This window comes from Miscanthus floridulus, chromosome 9 (genome assembly GCF_019320115.1).
Source record: "Miscanthus floridulus cultivar M001 chromosome 9, ASM1932011v1, whole genome shotgun sequence".
Taxonomy (NCBI): Eukaryota; Viridiplantae; Streptophyta; class Magnoliopsida; order Poales; family Poaceae; genus Miscanthus; species Miscanthus floridulus.
The window spans coordinates 87,975,104-87,992,861 of NC_089588.1; the positions used below are offsets into that span (position 1 = coordinate 87,975,104).

A 17,758-nucleotide genomic window follows, 5' to 3' on the forward strand; every position below is an offset into this window, starting at 1 on the left:
TTTGTAAACTACCCAGTTTTGCCAATGTTAAATTCAGAGTAAACATAAATATCATGTGTCACCATGTATAATTTTATAGTTTTTGGTCAAGAAAAAAATGTTCACATAACAAACTAAACCTTATACCAAACTGTATATATGTTCCTAAATCACCCGATTCTACCAATGTTAAATTAAGAATAAACATAAATGCTATTTGTCACCATATATAGTTTTATAGTTTTTCAATCAAGAAAAAAAATCTTCGCTTAACAAATTACACCATTTACCAAAATAGCCGTTAATTTTAATAGATTATATTAATAATCTGTGTTAATAAATTACAAATGTAAGTTTATACATTTTGATTGAAACATATGATATATCAATACTAGGAATTTAGTTCTAAGACTACTTTTCATAGAATAGTATTATATACTTATAGTACTTTGATAGAGGAAACTCACCGTCTTGAGCACTATGGTCATAGGGTGTGAGCTGAAATGACTGTTTATACCATTAAATTAACAAAGAGCATGGTCTATGACACACAGTCCAATTTTTCACTAAAAATATAAAAGAAGTTTTAAATAGAAAATACAACAATAATCGGTGTCTGAACTCACACAAATATAAACTAACTAAGAAATCAAAAAATACAAACCAATATATGGACTTATGATGTCACAAAAATAACGCAACAAGACCAATATAATTTAAGCTATGTTTTTCAACTAAATATATATAAAACTAACGAAGTTGTAATAGAAATGATCAATACATAACATATAGTAGTTGGTAAAACTATCACAAATGGATAGAATTTATAGTGTATAAAATGGGTATTGTTTAAAATATGAATTGAGAGTGTAAACATAATTGATTTCGTCTACTTATGCAACGATTCATATAGGCTGACCGACCCGCAGGTTTCAGGAGTTCTTGGGCTGGGGCAGACTGGTCCATCTCCACTCCGCCGTGGGCCAACGTCCCATTGGCCCATCAAGCGGGGGCGCTCCCTGGCGGCCCAGCCTCCCCCACACAGCACCTCGGCAAGGGCGCTAGGCCGAGCGTGGAAGTGTGGAACGCAGGCGGCGGCGGCGGCGCTCGCAGGCTCGGCGCCTCGTTGGTTCGCTGGCTCCCTCAGCCTCCCAGTCCCGCCTTCCCAGTTGATATTTTCCTCAATCCGCTTCCACCCCACCACACTTCGCCTCCCTTGATCTGCTATGTTTGGCTCCGCTGCCATGCCGCCGTCAGTCTGTCACCGTGCGCCCATGTCTTCGTTCTTAAGTTGGGAGGGCCGTAGGAGCATGTCGTCACAAGATCAGCAAGTCCGCCGGCGTTCAGGCCACGCCCCACTCTTCTGCCTTTGCGTGGCCCTTCTAAAGAGGTGCGTTGTCCTATAGCTAATTAGCTTCTCCCGTACTTAGCAGGTGATGTGATGTGTCATGGCGCTCTCTAGGTGTTTGCTGAATTGCCTGTGAGTAAAAAAGGTGTATCCACTGTCTTGCCTGTGAGTAAATCCTACCCTGTATAGCAACGATGTGGCGCAGTCTAAGTTCACCCTAGCTCAATTATTGGGCAGGGTCCCCCACTGATGCAATGTAAGAGTTTAAACAGTGGTAGAGCACAGGTTGATGAATTAATTTCTCCATTTAAAAAAAAAACAGTCTGAAACCACGTGCCAAATGCATATATAGTTTTGTTGAACACCAAATATTTTTCATGTAGGAATTAGTTCACATTTAGCTAACAAGATATGAAGAGCACTTTCTCCACTCTTCAAGGCACATTTGTTCCCAACAAACATATAGGGATACATTGAGTGCAACGAAAAAACATTGACATAAATAATAAATCTTTTTAAAAAAGCACCATGATCACTCTTTCAACGCAGCAATGCGCTATGATTCCTAAGGATCTGTTTGGCTGAGCTCCCAAAGTAGGTTTCTGGCTGAATTCAGGAAGCTTTGCTAAACAGTATTTGTAGGTTGTAAGTTTAAAAATACTCACTTCTCCTGACTCACTTATCACATATAATCATTTTTTTTACATATAGTTTATCATATAGAGAGAATACAATGTAAACTTTCAGGTATAGAATTACTTCTCTGAAAGCATAGAATTAGGAGCATTGGAAGCTCTATCAAAACAGGCACTAAAAGTTATTGAACGATACGATCGCATACCGTTCCACCTCCATTGTTACCTTCACCCAGCCGAACGGACACAAGCGTCAATGATGGAGCGTAACTCGGTGGCCGCATCCTTCATGCTGAGCCTCTGGAACAGCACTCCCCACGTGCAGCTGAGCCCCACCCTCACAGCGGAGACCAGGCAATCGCGTTCCGAGATATGCGCACCACCGTCAACGGAGCCACAGGACACTTGGCCATCAAACCCTTTGACCTGCAGCAGGGCTGGGTCGAGGACCTGCTCGATCTTGCCTGGGAACAACGCGGTGACGAACTCCAGCAGCGTCAGCCCGTCCTTGAACGCGTCGTCGGTCGGTGACCTCCCCGTGATGATCTCCAGTAGTGTGATCCCAAAGCTGTAGACGTCGCCGTGCATAGATACCTTCCCTGTCGTGCCATACTCTGCACAGCACACAAATTAAAGGAGGGTTCAGACATGTGCCATGTCACATTGCTATGCTATATATAGAATATAGATACATATGTTGGAGACTTGGAGTTACCTGGTGGGACGTATTCAATCGTGCCTCTCAAGCCAATTGTGCTTGTGGCGTTTGAAGTGTCATGGCTCCCGGGCTCAAGGATCAATTTTGCGAGGCCAAAGTCGGCCAGCACCGCCCTCATGTCCTCGTCGAGGAGAATGTTGCTGGGCTTAACATCACAATGGATGATCGGTGGAACGGAGTTGGTGTGGAGGTAGCACAGCGCGTTGGCGATGTCCACGGAGATGTTGAGCCTCTAGATTACACTCAGGGTTTTCATGATCTTCATCTCTTCAGACTTGGGGTTCATGTTCAACCACGTGTCTAGGCTGTAATTGGGCATAAACTCAAACACCAGGCCTCTGAAGTCGTTACCTGTCACGTCCACGCTGACACAACAGGTGATTATCTTGACGAGGTTGCGGTGCCGGGTGTTCCGCAGCTTCTCGCACTCCGATACAAATGTCTTGGAGGCACCAACCTGACAGAGGTCGAACACCTTGACCGCCACGGCGACCTTCTCGGGCGCTGAAGCACCCTTCGGTAGCAGGGGCAGGGTGCCCAGGTACACGGACCCGAACTTCCCTACACCGATCAGGTTGGTGTCCGCGAAGCCGTTGGTCGCTTTGTCCAGTTCAGCGTATGATATTCTCTGATAGTTCATGCCATCGAGGACATCATCCAGCATTGCATCATCAGTTTTATTTGCTTGTCTCGGCCTTCTCCTGTACCACTGGAACATGCTGAGGAGTATGGACAAGAAGAGAGCGATGCTTAGGACTGGCACCACTATCTGGAGAAGCCAGTGAGTAGGGCGTGTGTTCCTGGCTGCTGGACACCGGGGCAGGTTGAGCTCCGGGACGCCACCGCAGAGGTCGGCGTTCCCTGCGATCTTCAAGCCGGAAATGTTGGCGAATATGCCGTGCAGCAGTACAGTGCCGTCAAGGTGGTTGTAAGATAAGTCCAGCTCAATCAGGGAGCTCAGGTTCTCCAGTTCCTCCGGGACTGTTCCTGTCAAGTTGTTTCGGGACAGGTACAGCTCCTGCAGACCGGACATCTGGCTGAGCTCCTGTGGGATGCTCCCGGTCAGCTTGTTGCTCGCTAAGTTGAGCCTCCTAAGACCCTTGAGCTTGCTCAGTGATGTTGGGATGCTTCCGTGGAAGAAATTACGATCCAGATCAAGAAACTCCAGGCTCTGGCAGTTGTCCACCTCTTTTGGCAGCTGACCGGAGAATTGGTTCCCGGTCAGTACTAGCTGCGCAAGGTTGGTGAGGCCGGAGACATCAGGTGGAAGTGGGCTGTCCAACCGGTTGTCAGACAAATCCACCGCCAAGGACAAGGACACCAGGCTGAAGATTTCCCTTGTGACGTGGCCGGTGAGGGCGTTGCCCGAGAGGTTGAGCGATGTTAGGCGGTTCAGGTTGGCTAGAGTGTGAGGGATGGATCCACTCAACGTGTTACTGCTTAGATCAAGTTTGACCAGCTGGGTTAGGTCGCCAATGGAGGATGGGATTGGCCCGGTTAACCTGTTCCCCTGCAACCCCAACTCTATGAGGTTCTTGATATTCCCAATCCCTTCCGGGATGGTGCCGTTGAGGAGAAAGGATTCAAGGTCCAACGATTGCAGCCCGACGAGGTTGCCGATACCCGGTGGAATCGCCCCGGAAATACGGTTGTTCGCGAGGTGCAGCGCTTGAATCTCCGTCGAGAGGCGGCCAATGGAGCTTGGCAACTCTCCACCGAGCTTGTTGTTGTCAAGGGCAAGGACCTGCAGGCTGGTGCAGTTGGCAAGATGGTCCAGGAACTCCCAGCCTTGCTCGTCGCTAGCCATTAGCTGGTTACCCGACATGTACAGCCACTGTGGGCAGAGCATACCGATCTCCGGAGGCACCTGCCCAGTGAAGCTGTTATTTGCTAGGCTGTGAGCCACGTTAGATTGGAGGCCTTGGCAAGTGCTGCGGGGATGGGGCCTGTCAGATTGTTGCCACCAAGGTATAGGCCCCTGAGATTGGACATGCGCGCGCCAGCGTAGGGCGGGAGGACACCATGGAACGCGTTGTTGGTGAGGGCAAGAAACTGGAGCGATGACATGTTGAAGAAGCCGGGTGGGATCTCTCCCTACAGAAGGTTCTGGTACGCGCTGAACGTCTCAAGGGAAGGAAGATCCGTGAGGCCAGGGGGCAGGCTACCTCGCAGGTAGTTCTCATCGAGCCTGAGGGCCTGGAGCTTCGTGAGGCTGCCGAGCGACTGCGGGATCTCGCCGGACAGCGAGTTGAGGTGCAGATACAGGTAGGTGAGGTTGGGAAACGTGCCGAGCCAGCCCGGGATGGCGCCGGTGAGGCTGTTGTTGTTAAGGTACAGCAACCCAAGGCTGGTGCAGCTGCGGAAGCTGTCCGGAATCTCCCCGCTGATGCCGATGTTGTCGCAGAGGTTGAGGTACCCTAGGCGCCGCAGCCTGCCGATGCTGGCCGGGATGGTCCCGGAGAGCTGGTTCTTCTCGAGGACGAGGTACTCCAGGTACGTGAGGTTGCCAACGGCAGGGTAGATGGTGCCGGTGAGCCCAAGGCTGGACACATTCAGCGACGTGACATGCCCGCCCGTGCACGCCACACCGCGCCACCGGCAGAAGTGCGACGTGCTGCTGTTCCATGACTGGAGGGCACCAGACGACGACACGTCCGACAGGCTGGCCCTGAACGCCCGCAGCGCGTCCTGCTCCATGTGGGAGTCGGACCGTTGCGCGCTTGCCATTAACTGCAACATGATCAGCAGCAGCAGCAGATGCAGATACAGCTGCAGTGCGTGCGGTCCAGCCGGTGGCGCTGCCGCCATGCTCGTCACGGCTCAGATGCACAGGCGTAGGTGTTCTTGTCTGAGATTCTGCGTGGTTTCTCCTTTCTCGTGCGTGCCAATGGCAAGGCCTTGGCATGTGCAGGCTTATAAGGGTGTTGCCGCGGGAAGCTGCCATTGCTGAGTGCTGATTAGTACAAACAGAGAGCATGCATGCATGGTGTCTGCTGCTCTGGTTTCAGAGTTGTGCCGAACAGTCCTGCAAGAAGTGTTCAATTTAGGCAGTGTCGTACACTTGTCTTGACAGCGATCATGAATTGTGATCATTACGTGCGTAGACTTCACTGTGAGTGACTTTTGCCACATGAGTAGCGGACTAAAGCTAGACTGTTGGTGTCCATTGTTTGACCACTTTTGTTCCTGGTGATTTCACATACCAGCCAATTCAAACACAGTATGACACCGACACTGACTGAAACCAACCGCAGAATTCGGTTATGATGATATCGTCCTTGATTGTTCTTGATGACTTTTCTCTTTACGTAACAACCCAGAGGGCTGACTGGCTGAGCGTGTATGCTGCACGTGTTTCAATATTTGTGCTGACTTTTCCTCTGCTGGGATTATCAAGGCTGCTGCCTGCTGTGGCAATTTCTTGCGCTAATCATTAAGGCCTCATTTGGCACAGCTCAGTTTCACGTCAAGCTTAGCTGTTAACACAGCTTTTTCTACACTATATGCCACTGTTGTCCATTTGACCCATCCATCTGTTAGTTGACTTTTTTTCACCATGCTAGTTTTTTCTCCGTATAACCAACATACCCTTTTGTTACTCGCGCATCCAAACTTTTCACCCCGACTCCCGCGACCTTCTTCCTTGAGCGGTCGAGCGCACTCGCGACCTTCTTCCCCAAAAAAACCTAACCCTAGATCGATGAAAGGCGGAGGAGAGGATGGAGCAGAGGACCCCACAGCCGGTGGCACCCAGCACCAACTACGTGCATCCTCTGGCGGGGCGGCCTCACCCAGCGGAGCAAGGCCGCGGCACGATCGCGGCGGCGGGGCGGGCTCATGGGCCAGCGCTCCGGCCAACCCGTGGCATGGTGGAGGCAGTGCGGCCCCTCTATTCAGCACACGCCGTGGCGGAGGCAGCACGGCATCCTTGCCGGCCGGTGGTGGCGGCTCCTGGTGCGCAGGCCACAAGGCCCCCTCCCTAGGCCACGGTTCGTCGAGCAGAGGCTGGGGGCGGCCTCCCCTGTCTGCGGTTCATCGCGCAGAGGCCATGTTCAGTTCTCTACTCCAAATATTTAACTTGTGCTGATTACTAATTACATTCTTTGATAACATAGTCAAAACTTGGGAACTACAACTAAGAAGTCTCCAACATAGAAGATAACACAACTAAGAAGAAGGAAAAAAAAAGCTTACTCTACATCTAGACCTTCAGAGAGTTCAAACTGGTATTAAGATCTCTTTTGTGTTCTATTGAATGAAACATGGTTTCCAGTCTGCTCCGTCTGTTCCAAATTGTAAGTCGTTTTGGCTTTTCTAGGTGCATAGCCTTTGCTATGTATCTAGATATACACTTATGTCTAGATACATAATCAAACTTATGAATCTAGAGAAGCCAAAACGACTTACATTTTGAAATAGATTGAGTAGTATTCTAGTTACCTTACCCCTTCTCTCACCATTGCCAAAGCATGGAGATTACAAGCAAGAAAAAATTGAAACATGGTAACTCTACCTCTCGAGCATAAAAAAGGTAACATGTTACAATTGATTATTTATTTGCAGTCTTTCATTATCAAAATCTCAAGTTTTAGTTCACAAGTATATTTATGATTTTCTTATTTGTCAACATGTCCATTTATTCATTCCTTATTTGGCACGAAGAACTTCTACTACAAACAAGTGCATTCATGTTATTTTGCAAGCCGCTTAACATCATTATTGGCCCAAATGGACGACTGTGTTATTTATGGAAGGAAATTTTAACTCGGTGCCAGATAAGTGTCGACAGAAGATGCTCGACAGTCCACCGAGGGTATCCCGCGATGGTAGATTTGTCGTAGAGGTGAGCGAGATGGTAATACAAGCACCAATACACAAGATTTAGACAGGTTCGGCCGTCAGTATGACGTAATACCTACATCATGTGTTCTGATGTATTGCATTGAGATGTATGGATCGTTGTGTCCACTAGGGGACCCCTGCCTCTCCTTATATACTCTAGAGGGGCAGGGTTACAAGGAAAGTAGCATATTTGGTACTATACAATATCTTGCGGTGCACACCGTGCATGCCTTCAACTTATGGGCTGGGCCACCTCCGATGGTGCGGCCCATGTCTTGTCTTGTGGATACCGAGGGCCATACCCCCACAACTAGTGCCCGAGCCTGACAGTAGGTGACATAGTCACGTGGTGCCAGGGTCAGAAAGTAGAAGACCAGCCGAGCAGGCAGCCAGTCCCCGGGCGTAGCCACGAGATGAGAAAAGCGCACATTTACCGCAAGGTGAAGTGTGCCCACTTTGTCCCTGAGCCTGCTAGAAGATGAAGAATGAATCTTGTAGCAGGGTCAAAAAAAAGAAGTCTGAAAGCTTGCCGACGTCGTCTGACATGCGCGTATCAAGACCCCAGACGTGTTACCCAAGATCAACACCCTGATCTGAACAGCATGGAGTAGCTAGATAGCACACCGATGAGACGTAGCAAGATCCGAGCAATGAGGAGTCCTCGGCGTAGCTGGCGATGTACGAGCACCGAGGAGCGAGGAGTCCTTGGCGTCGCTGGCGACGACCGAGCACCGAGGAGCGAGGAGTCCCCGACGTCGCTGGCAATGACCGAGCACCGAGGAGCGAGTCCCGACGTCGCTGGCGATGTCCGAGCATCGAGGAGCGAGGAGTCCCCGGCGTCGTTGGCGATATCCGAGCACCGAGGAGCGAGGAGTCCCCGACGTCGCTGGCGATGACCGAGCATCGAGGAGCGAGGAGTCCCCGGCGTCGCTAGTGATGACCGAGCACCGAGGAGCGAGGAGTCCCGGGCGTCCCTCACGATGACCGAGCACTGATGAGCGAGGAGTCCCCGACGTCGCTGGCGATGACTGAGCACCTTGAAGCGAGGAGTCCCCGACGTCGTTGGCGATGATCGAGCACCGATGAGTGAGGAGTCCTCGGCGTCACTGGCGATGACCGAGCACCGAGGAGCGAGAAGTCCCCGGCGTCGCTGGCGATGTCCGAGCACCAAGGAGCGAGGAGTCCTCGGCGTCGCTAGCGATGATCGAGCACCGAGGAGTCCCCGGCGTCGCTGGCGAGGTCCGAGTACCGAGGAGCGGGGAGTCCTCGACGTTGCTGGCGATGTCCGAGCACCAAGGAGCGAGGAGTCCCCGACGTCGCTGGTGTTGACCGAGCATCGAGGAGCGAGGAGTCCCCGGGGTCGCTGGCGATGTCTGAGCACCGAGGAGCGAGGAGTCTCCAGCGTCGCTGGCGATGTTCGAGCATTGAGGAGCGAGGAGTCCCCAACGTCGCTGGCGATGACCGAGCACCTTAGAGCGAGGAGTCCCCGTCGTCGTTGGCGATGTCCGAGCACCGAGGAGCGAGGAGTCCCCGACGTCGCTGGCAATGACCGAGCATCGAGGAGTCCTCAGCGTCGCTGGCGGTGACCGATCACCGAGGAGCGAGGAGTCCTCGGTATCGTTGGCGATGTTCGAGCACCGAGGGAGGAGTCCGCGGCGTCACTGGCAATATCCAAGCACTGAGGAGCGAGGAGTCTCCGACGTCGCTGGCGATGTTCGTGCACGGAGGAGTCCCAAGCGTCGCTGGCTATGACCGAGCACCGAAGAGCGTGGAGTCCCCGGCGTCGCTGACGATGACCGAGCACCGTAGAGCGAGGAGTCCCCAGCGTTGCTGGCGATGACCGAGCACCGAGGAGCGAGGAGTCCCCGGCGTCGCTGGTGATGTCCGAGCACCGAGGAGCGAGGAGTCCCCGGCGTCGCTGGCGATGTCCGAGCACCGAGGAGCGAGGAGTCCCCGACGTCGCTGGCAATGACTGAGCATTGAGGAGCGAGGAGTCCCCGTTGTCGCTGGCGGTGACTGAGCACCGAGGGGCGAGGAGTCCCCGGTGTTGCTGGCGATGTCTGAGCACTGAGGAGTCCCCAACGTCGCTGGCGATGTCCGAGCACCGAGGAGTCCCCGACGTCGCTGGCTACCGAGGAGCGAGGAGTCCCCGGCGTCGCTGGCGATGACCGAGCACCGAGGAGCGAGGAGTCCCTGACGTCACTAGCGATGTCCGAGCACCGAGGAGCGAGGAGTCCCCGACGTCGCTGGCGATGACTGAGCATCGAGGAGCGATGAGTCCCTGGCGTCGCTGGCGGTGACCGAGCACCGAGGAGTCCCCGGCGTCACTGGCGATGTCCGAGCACCGAGGAGGGAGGAGTCCCCGACGTCGCTGGCGATGTCCGAACACCGAGGAGGGAGGAGTCCTCGATGTCGCTGGCGATGTTCGAGCACCGAGGAGTTCCCGGCGTCGCTGGCAATGACCGAGCACCGAGGAGTGAGGAGTCCCCGACGTCGCTGGCGACGACCGAGCATCGAGGAGCGAGGAGTCCCCGGCGTCGCAGGCGTTGACCGAGCAGCAAGGAGTCCTCGGCGTCGCTGGCGATGTTCGAGCACCGAGGAGCGAGGAGTCCTCGACGTCGCTGGCGATGATCGAGCACCGAGGAGCGAGGAGTCCCCGACGTCGCTGGCGATGATCGAGCACCGAGGAGCGAGGAGTCCCTGGCGCCGCTGGCGATGTCCGAGCACCGAGGAGCGAGGATTCCCCGGCGTCGCTAGCGATGACCGAGCATCGAGGAGCGAGGAGACCCCGGCGTCGCTGGCGATGACCGAGCATCGAGGAGCGAGGAGTCACCGACGTCGCTGGCGAGGTTCGAGCACTGAGAAGTCTTCGGCGCAGCTGGCGACGTCCGAGCATCGAGGAGTTCCCGGCGTTGCTGGCGACGTCCGACCACTGAGGAGTCTTCGACGTAGCTGGCGACGTCCGAGCAGCGAGTTCCCGGCGTAGCTGGTGATGTCCGACCACCGAGTCCTCGGCGCAGCTGGCGACGTCCGAGCAGCGAGGAGTTCCCAGCGTCGTTGGCGATGACCGAGCACCGAGGAGCGAGTCCCTGGCCTAGCTGGCGATGTCCGAGCACCAAGGAGTCCCTGACGTAGCTGGTGATGAAGCACGAGCGACGAACAGTCTGGTCAACTGGTCGGCGGCGAAGTGAGCATTGACTAGAAACGACCGGCGAATAGTCCGATCAACTGGTTGGCGACGAAGTCGATGAACCAAGCGGTCCGACCAATTGATTGGTGGAGAAGTCCGAGCACCAGGTGGTCCGATCTTCTGGACGATGACCCTGCAATACAAACATGTAGAACGGGTAGTACATAATGTAAAAATATATGAACTCCGGAGAAAAAATAGCGTATGTAGCTTGGCGATCAGTTGGAGCGAAGATGTATTTAATATAAACCGCCCGAATAGTTAGTGTGTAGCTGAGTCTCCAGCCTTAGCTAGCCTGTTAACCATAACGCGGAGCGCGGAGCCCGTGCACGTGTAGGAGGAACAGGCGTCGCTAAGGAGCCGCTGCCGACCATCCATAACGCAGAGGGCAGATGCTCGTGCACGTGTAGGGAGGAGCCGGAGACAGGGCCGTCTTTGGAGGCGTCCAAGCATCAACAGGGCTTCTCGGGGGTTCGGAAAATCGTTTGGAGAGCAAACATGGAGAAAACAGCTTGGAGAAACATCATGGCGATTAAGGAAGATTGGAGAATATTTAGAAAAATATTAAAGTGTGACTTAGCTTTAGGCCGAATGACTGGTCGGCGGCGTATGGTGCTATCTGGTCGGCGAGAGGATGGATGTTTTCAACTTAGTCGGCGAATCTGCCCCTCAGGGCATGTTGGTAAGCGGCGGCGATGTTGGTGAACCCAAAGGGTAGGGTCGTAACCCCTGGAGTTTTCCGAGCAGCCTCCGATAGATCTGGATCAGAGGGTGGTCGGCGCTGAATTAGAGTGTCCAGAGCCGATTCGACGATGGAGAGGCAATCGACGAGCTTCAGACCGACTCGATCGATGGATACGATCAGATCGTCGTTGTTGATCTGCCTCATCTAGTAGTAAAGAAGCGGGCGGCGAGTTGTTGATGAAGGTGACCTCGGAGGTGGTTCCAAGATCGGATCTGCTGTCGCGGGGGCTGATGTAGCTAGCGATGAATCGTCGCCGTAGACCGGCATGGATCTCCACGAGATTGATGACGGGAACGCGCTGTTGATTTGAGGTTCATCTTGCTCGCCATGGATCAAGCGCACACCCCTACCTGGCGCGCCAACTATCGACAGAAGATGCTCGGCAGTCTACCGAGGGGTATCCCGCGATGGTAGATTTGTCGTAGAGGTGAGCGAGATCAGGAGCGAGATGATAATATAAGCACCAAGACACAAGATTTAGACAGGTTCAACCGTCAGTATGACGTAATACCTACATCCCTGTGTTCTGATGTATTGCATTGAGATGTATGGATCGTTGTGTCCACTAGGGGACCCCTGTCTGTCCTTATATACTCTGGAGGGGTAGGGTTACAAGAAAAGTAGCCTATTTGGTACTATACAATATCTTACGGTGCACGCCGAGCAGCGTCGTGCACGCCTTGAACTTATGGGCTGAGGCACCTCTGATGGTGCGGCCCATGTCTTGTCTTGTGGATACCGGGGGCCATACCCCCACAATAAGAAAGTTTAAATTTTTCAGTGCCAAATTGATAATTCTCTGTTAATCTATAGTGAATAGTATATGTGTCCAATTAGAGTTACTATGAAAGTATATTTTACAAATAATTTTATACTCCCTTCGTGCCTTAATATAAGCCATATAGATTTTTAAAGAAAATTCCAAAATATAGGTACGTATCAGCTTCCACGCCGATTAGTTTGAAAACCTTCCCACCGTACATAGCACATGCCCCAACCAATCCCTTAGATTTAGGAAGTAATCTGATTGGAAGAGAGAAGATGGTCTGATTTTCCTTTTTTTTCCTCGATCTCACATCCTTCCCCAAGCCGTGCGTTAATATTAATGCTAAAAATTATATGACTTATATTAAAGAACGGAGAGAGTATTATTTTGGATAATAAATGTTAACACTTTTTTATATAACTTTAGTCGAACTTCTAATCGTTTTATTTGTCAAAAAGTAACAATTGCATCGAACTACCCATGTATTCGTTTGTGTCGTACAACTGGACACACGCAAAAAAAAAAAAAAAAAACATAAGCGCCGTCTCCTATCACGACTCACGAGTTGACACAAACCCGTCCATGTGAGTTTCCCAATTTACCGGCACGGACGAACCGGCGTCGACTAGTAGTGAGGCTACATCTGGATCACGTGTATAGAATGTTGCACGCATTGACGGACTTGTTCCAAAATATCAGGCTGTTCGATCTAATTTCACACATTCAGCAAGATTCTAGCGTTGGCTAGAAAACTTATTGACTATTGACGAATATACATGGATGTTTGGTTGCTAGCTACAATATTTTGCCACACTTCATCTTATTAGTCAAATTTGATCAAGTTGTATTGACAAGTGTTTGGTTGGCTACTAAATTTATGTAAAAGTTTTTTAGACCAGTAAAAAAAGTGCGACAAGATTTCTCTAAGCATGACCGTACAAATTGGTGGCTCTTAGGAGTTGTATGGTTTACTGCCATAATTTACCACAACTAAACTTGACTAGTGTAGTGAGCCACAAATAGCATGGTTAGAAAATTTGAATGCACATTGCCATGCCTAAGGAAACTTTGCTATAGTTTTTTTTGCTCTATTGCATGTGAAGGCCAAAAGAAATCCTTCCTTGCTAACAGAACATGTACTAATTTGATTAAACTTATCTAAGATGAGATGTGTAAAGTGTGCCTATCAATCAAATAACATTCAAGTTTTGTATTCACACTTTCTATGGCTTGCCATACTTGTCTCACAACACATGGCGATGGCGATGGCGAAGTATATACGGTCAGCATGCACAGCTTGACCTAGCTAGGTCGCTCGTGGTTTCGTGTTAGGTAGCTCAACAACAATAACGCACGCGTATATATAAATAAGAGTGTTGCCCGCTGGAGCAATGGCCACGGCAACAACAGGTGAATCAATATAAGGCTGCCCTCTATCGGCTCACAAGTCACAACACATGGCGATGGCGAGCAGATCAGTAACCAGAACGGCGCCGGCGGTGCTGTGCTTTCTTGTGGCGTCTCTCTTGCTGGCGTCCTGCTTCGTTGCTGCAACTGAAGCAGCAGCCTACGGTACGGACTACGTAGTCGACTAGTCGTGGTGTACAGTCCCTCAGCTTTCACCGAACACAGGTTATGATCTGAACGCTGCTGCATCTATCTATATACTAGTAGAAACCGCGCGCACTCGCGCGCGAGGAAACAAAGCTTTTAGGCTAGCGTTACAGGGGCTGCATGAGGAAGGAATACGTAAAAGTTTGTTGCTACGTTTTTTTTATGCGAACAGTATAGTCTGCGCGCCCAGATAGGTGACCATTGAGGTTTCATGAGTGGGTTCTGTGTGAAGTGAAACAATTTGCGAGATAATTCACATGAACATTAGAAAAGGTTCATAGTTCTAATTATACATAGGCCGCGCCCCCACGCGCGAGCGCAAATGAATATCTTTAGGTTTATAAGATACAGTCAGTTGCAATTATATTGTAATATATAAATTGCAAATCAACTTCCAGATAGAAGATGCACCTCAGCAGACATTGTCATTCAAAGACACTGTGCAACAGGTTACAATTTCCAAACACTTGAACCAGCAGATCGGAACAGTGATCCAAGTGTTCAATGTAAAGTACAGGTTCATGATGCTAAAAAGAAGCAGCAAATTCAGCTTGCAGCAAAAAAACTCCGAAAAGCCATTTAGGCTATTAACAGCAGCAACTTTCTTGAATGGGTCAGTCTATTGACTGCAAAGCAGTTTAGAGAATCATAGTTGTGGCAAAGGTCACACACATATAGCAGCTCAAAAGGTAATGAGAGTTTCTCATTACCTTTAACGCATTGAGGTTGTTCTCCAAAGTACAGTGCGGCAGCTTTGCAAATAATTCTGCTTGTGTCTCCATTATTTTTACTGCGAAGGGAGAAACAAGCCATCTTAGTGCAACACAGCTGCACGACTGAGCTGTTGTTGTAGGTCTTTTAGAAACATGGTTACCTGTTGTGCAGGGACCTGTTGTGGTGGCTGTTGCTTGTAATTTCCATCTCCTGGATATCTTGTGTAAGCGTACATGGCAGGATCTTGAGGGGGCCGAGCATAAAGTCATGGATCAAAATAGCTACCATTCCACTGTGTCAGCTCTTAGGAAGGGTGGAACATAATTTCATCAAAGGGGATGTCAACTCAAGCACTAATTAAAGGGCACACAAATTAGAGGTAAAAACTTATGTGTGAGTGTACGATCCCATGCCTCCATTTAGCACCCTTACTGTCTCCTCAACTGTTGTCCTGAAGAAGCAGTTTTATGAAGCAAGATAAAATCCATCAGTTTTATTAAGCAAGATAAAATCCATACAATAGTATTTGTTTGCGAAAGTTGTGGAAGCATTTTTTTCAGGTATACTAAGCAATTGTTCCGGATATACAATAAATTTCATGTAATATGTAAATTAAGCAATTGTGCAAGTAGACAAGATAGCTACTTTGAAAGGCACAAACTGAGACTATAAGCAAGGGTACCATCCTACTGATTTTGCATAGTAGCTAATCAGGTATAACAAATAGATTTCAGGCTTATTAATTATGCCCAAGCATGAGATGTAAACTCGTGGTCTTTTTTGCAATAAAAAATAGCTACAAAATTCCTACTGTAAATGGATAGCAAGGCAGCTGCAAACCTGTAAATAAACCAGGCGAAGTTTGCTGTAGAATAGAGCTTTGCTTATGGCAGCCTACATAATAATTGCTGAAAAAATCATTTAATGGGGTAGTTGATCCATAGGACATCATGTAATGGAATAGAAATTCGCTTTTAGCAGTCTATAGAAGCAAATGAGCTCACCAGTTCACTTTCTAATCTAGTTGCTCCACAGGACCTTAGTTGAAGTTGTTTCAGACCTGCAAGAAAGTAGACAGAGATGAATAGAAATAGATACATCAATAGATACATCATCAGGTTTGGGGTGTGGTCAGTAATTGAACGACCAACAAATCATGTGAAGACATCATTTTTCAGTCATAGGATTGTGAAAACAGAATTGAGTTAAAAATGGCTCCCTCAATATTCTTGGACCAGTTTCGCTGTACAAATACGCTGCAAGTAGAACACCTAGCAAATCCGAACCCCATTAGCAAAATATTTTGTACTGGCTCTCATTATTAAGTGGACCATTTTTTCATATACTATTTATACCTAGACATTGTCAACCAATGTCGTTGCATATACATGAGAACAATGGGAGATGACAACACTAAACTTTAAAAACACTGATTTGAAGACATCAGCTTTAATGTGGTAACAAACTTATTATTTTCGAACAGAGCAACGACAGGCATCATATACCAGCTGAAGGCTTCTTCTATGTCTGAATGGACTATTAATGATGCACAAACCCGAAATCATTCTTTTGTAATTTCCATCCAACTTTGGCCATGACGAAAAATTAAGTTAATTGTGAGCAACCTAAATCATGCATTGAATCCTTGCTGTTGCTGAACTAAAAAAAATTGAATTATGGTTTGTAACCGTTACAGTATCAGTCATTAAGAAAACTCTATATTTCGAATCTGATAAAGATCTGACATCATGTTTGTTGGCTCAGCAATGAACTGGATAAGCAGGAAATCTAACTGAACAAAAAAAGGCTAAAAAATAGGTAGAAGTAATTAAGTGAATTTAATTTCTAACAAAACCACATAGAAATAATTGAGGAATTTGTAATGGATTTTACCAAGCACCAACTGGCCATGGACATAGTCAAATCACTAAATTTCATTGATCCGTTCTATTCTATCTTAACAACTAAACACATTTAAGATCTAAGACCATTGCTTTATAAAGGAATCAAGCTTTGACATCATTGCATATAAAATAATTGTACTATAAAAATAGAGCACCATTATTCGGAGGTAGCATCATACCTTCTATGGAGTAGGGGACCGTATGAAACATGGCAACGTTAGTGTTTATACACTGGGCTGCAACAAATAAAGCAAAATTCTGAAACAATATGATTCATTTTGCAAATCAGGAGATAGGAGAATTTACATAAGAATCCATTCAGCTGGTTTCTAATCTGATTGCAGTGGACAGAATGTGCAAACACTTCACAAGCAGAGTCACAAGAACTGACCAAAATGATATCTCAAAAATTAGCCGAACCCCTCCTCTTTCTTCAGGACCTCAGGAGGCCGAACCGGCAATTGGACAATATATAGCTAGGGTTAGTGCATATAGCATGATTAACAATACAGGTATTTAGCAAAGGTTAACCAATAGACATGTCTATCAGCATGACTAAAAGCACAAGCGGTAGGTATCATTGTAGTAAGTGAACCTTACACCATCATGGTAGAACCGAGGTTTGAAAGATTGGTAAGCCCAAGATGCGATGATAAATGTTAGGCACTGGCAAATGTGATGTGATTGTCATCAAACCAGTTCAGTTGTGATGGTGAATTGAATCATCAAAGAGGTAGAAGTGTGTACTGGCGGTCTAAGCCATGGTTCAAACAAGGAATTTGTGCAAAAGAAAATGGAAAAGGAAATGTATAAATATCGGCTTGCCAACCTCTTTTGGGAGGGGATAACTATATATAATAAGTAAGTAGGCAATCATACACTGGTATTAGAAACTATAATAAATTAGCAGGCAATCATGTAATGATATTGATATTAATTCTTAACATAATAAATTTCTGCAATTACTTGAGCAAAATGCTCAAATAATATAGTGACTGCTACCTAGAACACTACCTTTAAGAGTTTTTTTTTCCAGAGCAGCAACCCTACGTATAATAAAAATAATTACGTACCCAGAAAAAATGAATTAAAGGGATCAGAGGCATAATCAAATAAAAATCTTAGGGAGGAAGAAATAGAACAGAGCATTGTATTTACAGAGCTGTTTTCCATTTACAGATGTATGGATATGGAAAACAAATATGGAGATGGGGATGGGGATTAATGGGAACAATCAGGTGATCAAATTTAGGGAAAGAACAACATATTTTGCCAATCGAAGACACACATGTGTTCCCATTGC

General features: G+C 48.4%; 1 long non-coding RNA gene and 1 pseudogene across 1 annotated transcript; both read right to left on the reverse strand.

Annotated features, from left to right (window-relative positions):
- Positions 1-2,190: 2,190 nt before the first annotated feature.
- LOC136483880 (putative receptor-like protein kinase At3g47110) lies at positions 2,191-5,488 on the reverse strand (annotated as a pseudogene).
- A 9,021-nt stretch (positions 5,489-14,509) lies between these two features.
- Positions 14,510-15,429, reverse strand: LOC136482335 (uncharacterized). The gene is made up of 3 exons (XR_010765039.1): positions 15,392-15,429; positions 14,712-15,002; positions 14,510-14,627 (listed from the first exon to the last, which is right to left on the reverse strand). It is a non-coding gene; the product is annotated as an uncharacterized lncRNA (long non-coding RNA).
- Positions 15,430-17,758: the final 2,329 nt, after the last annotated feature.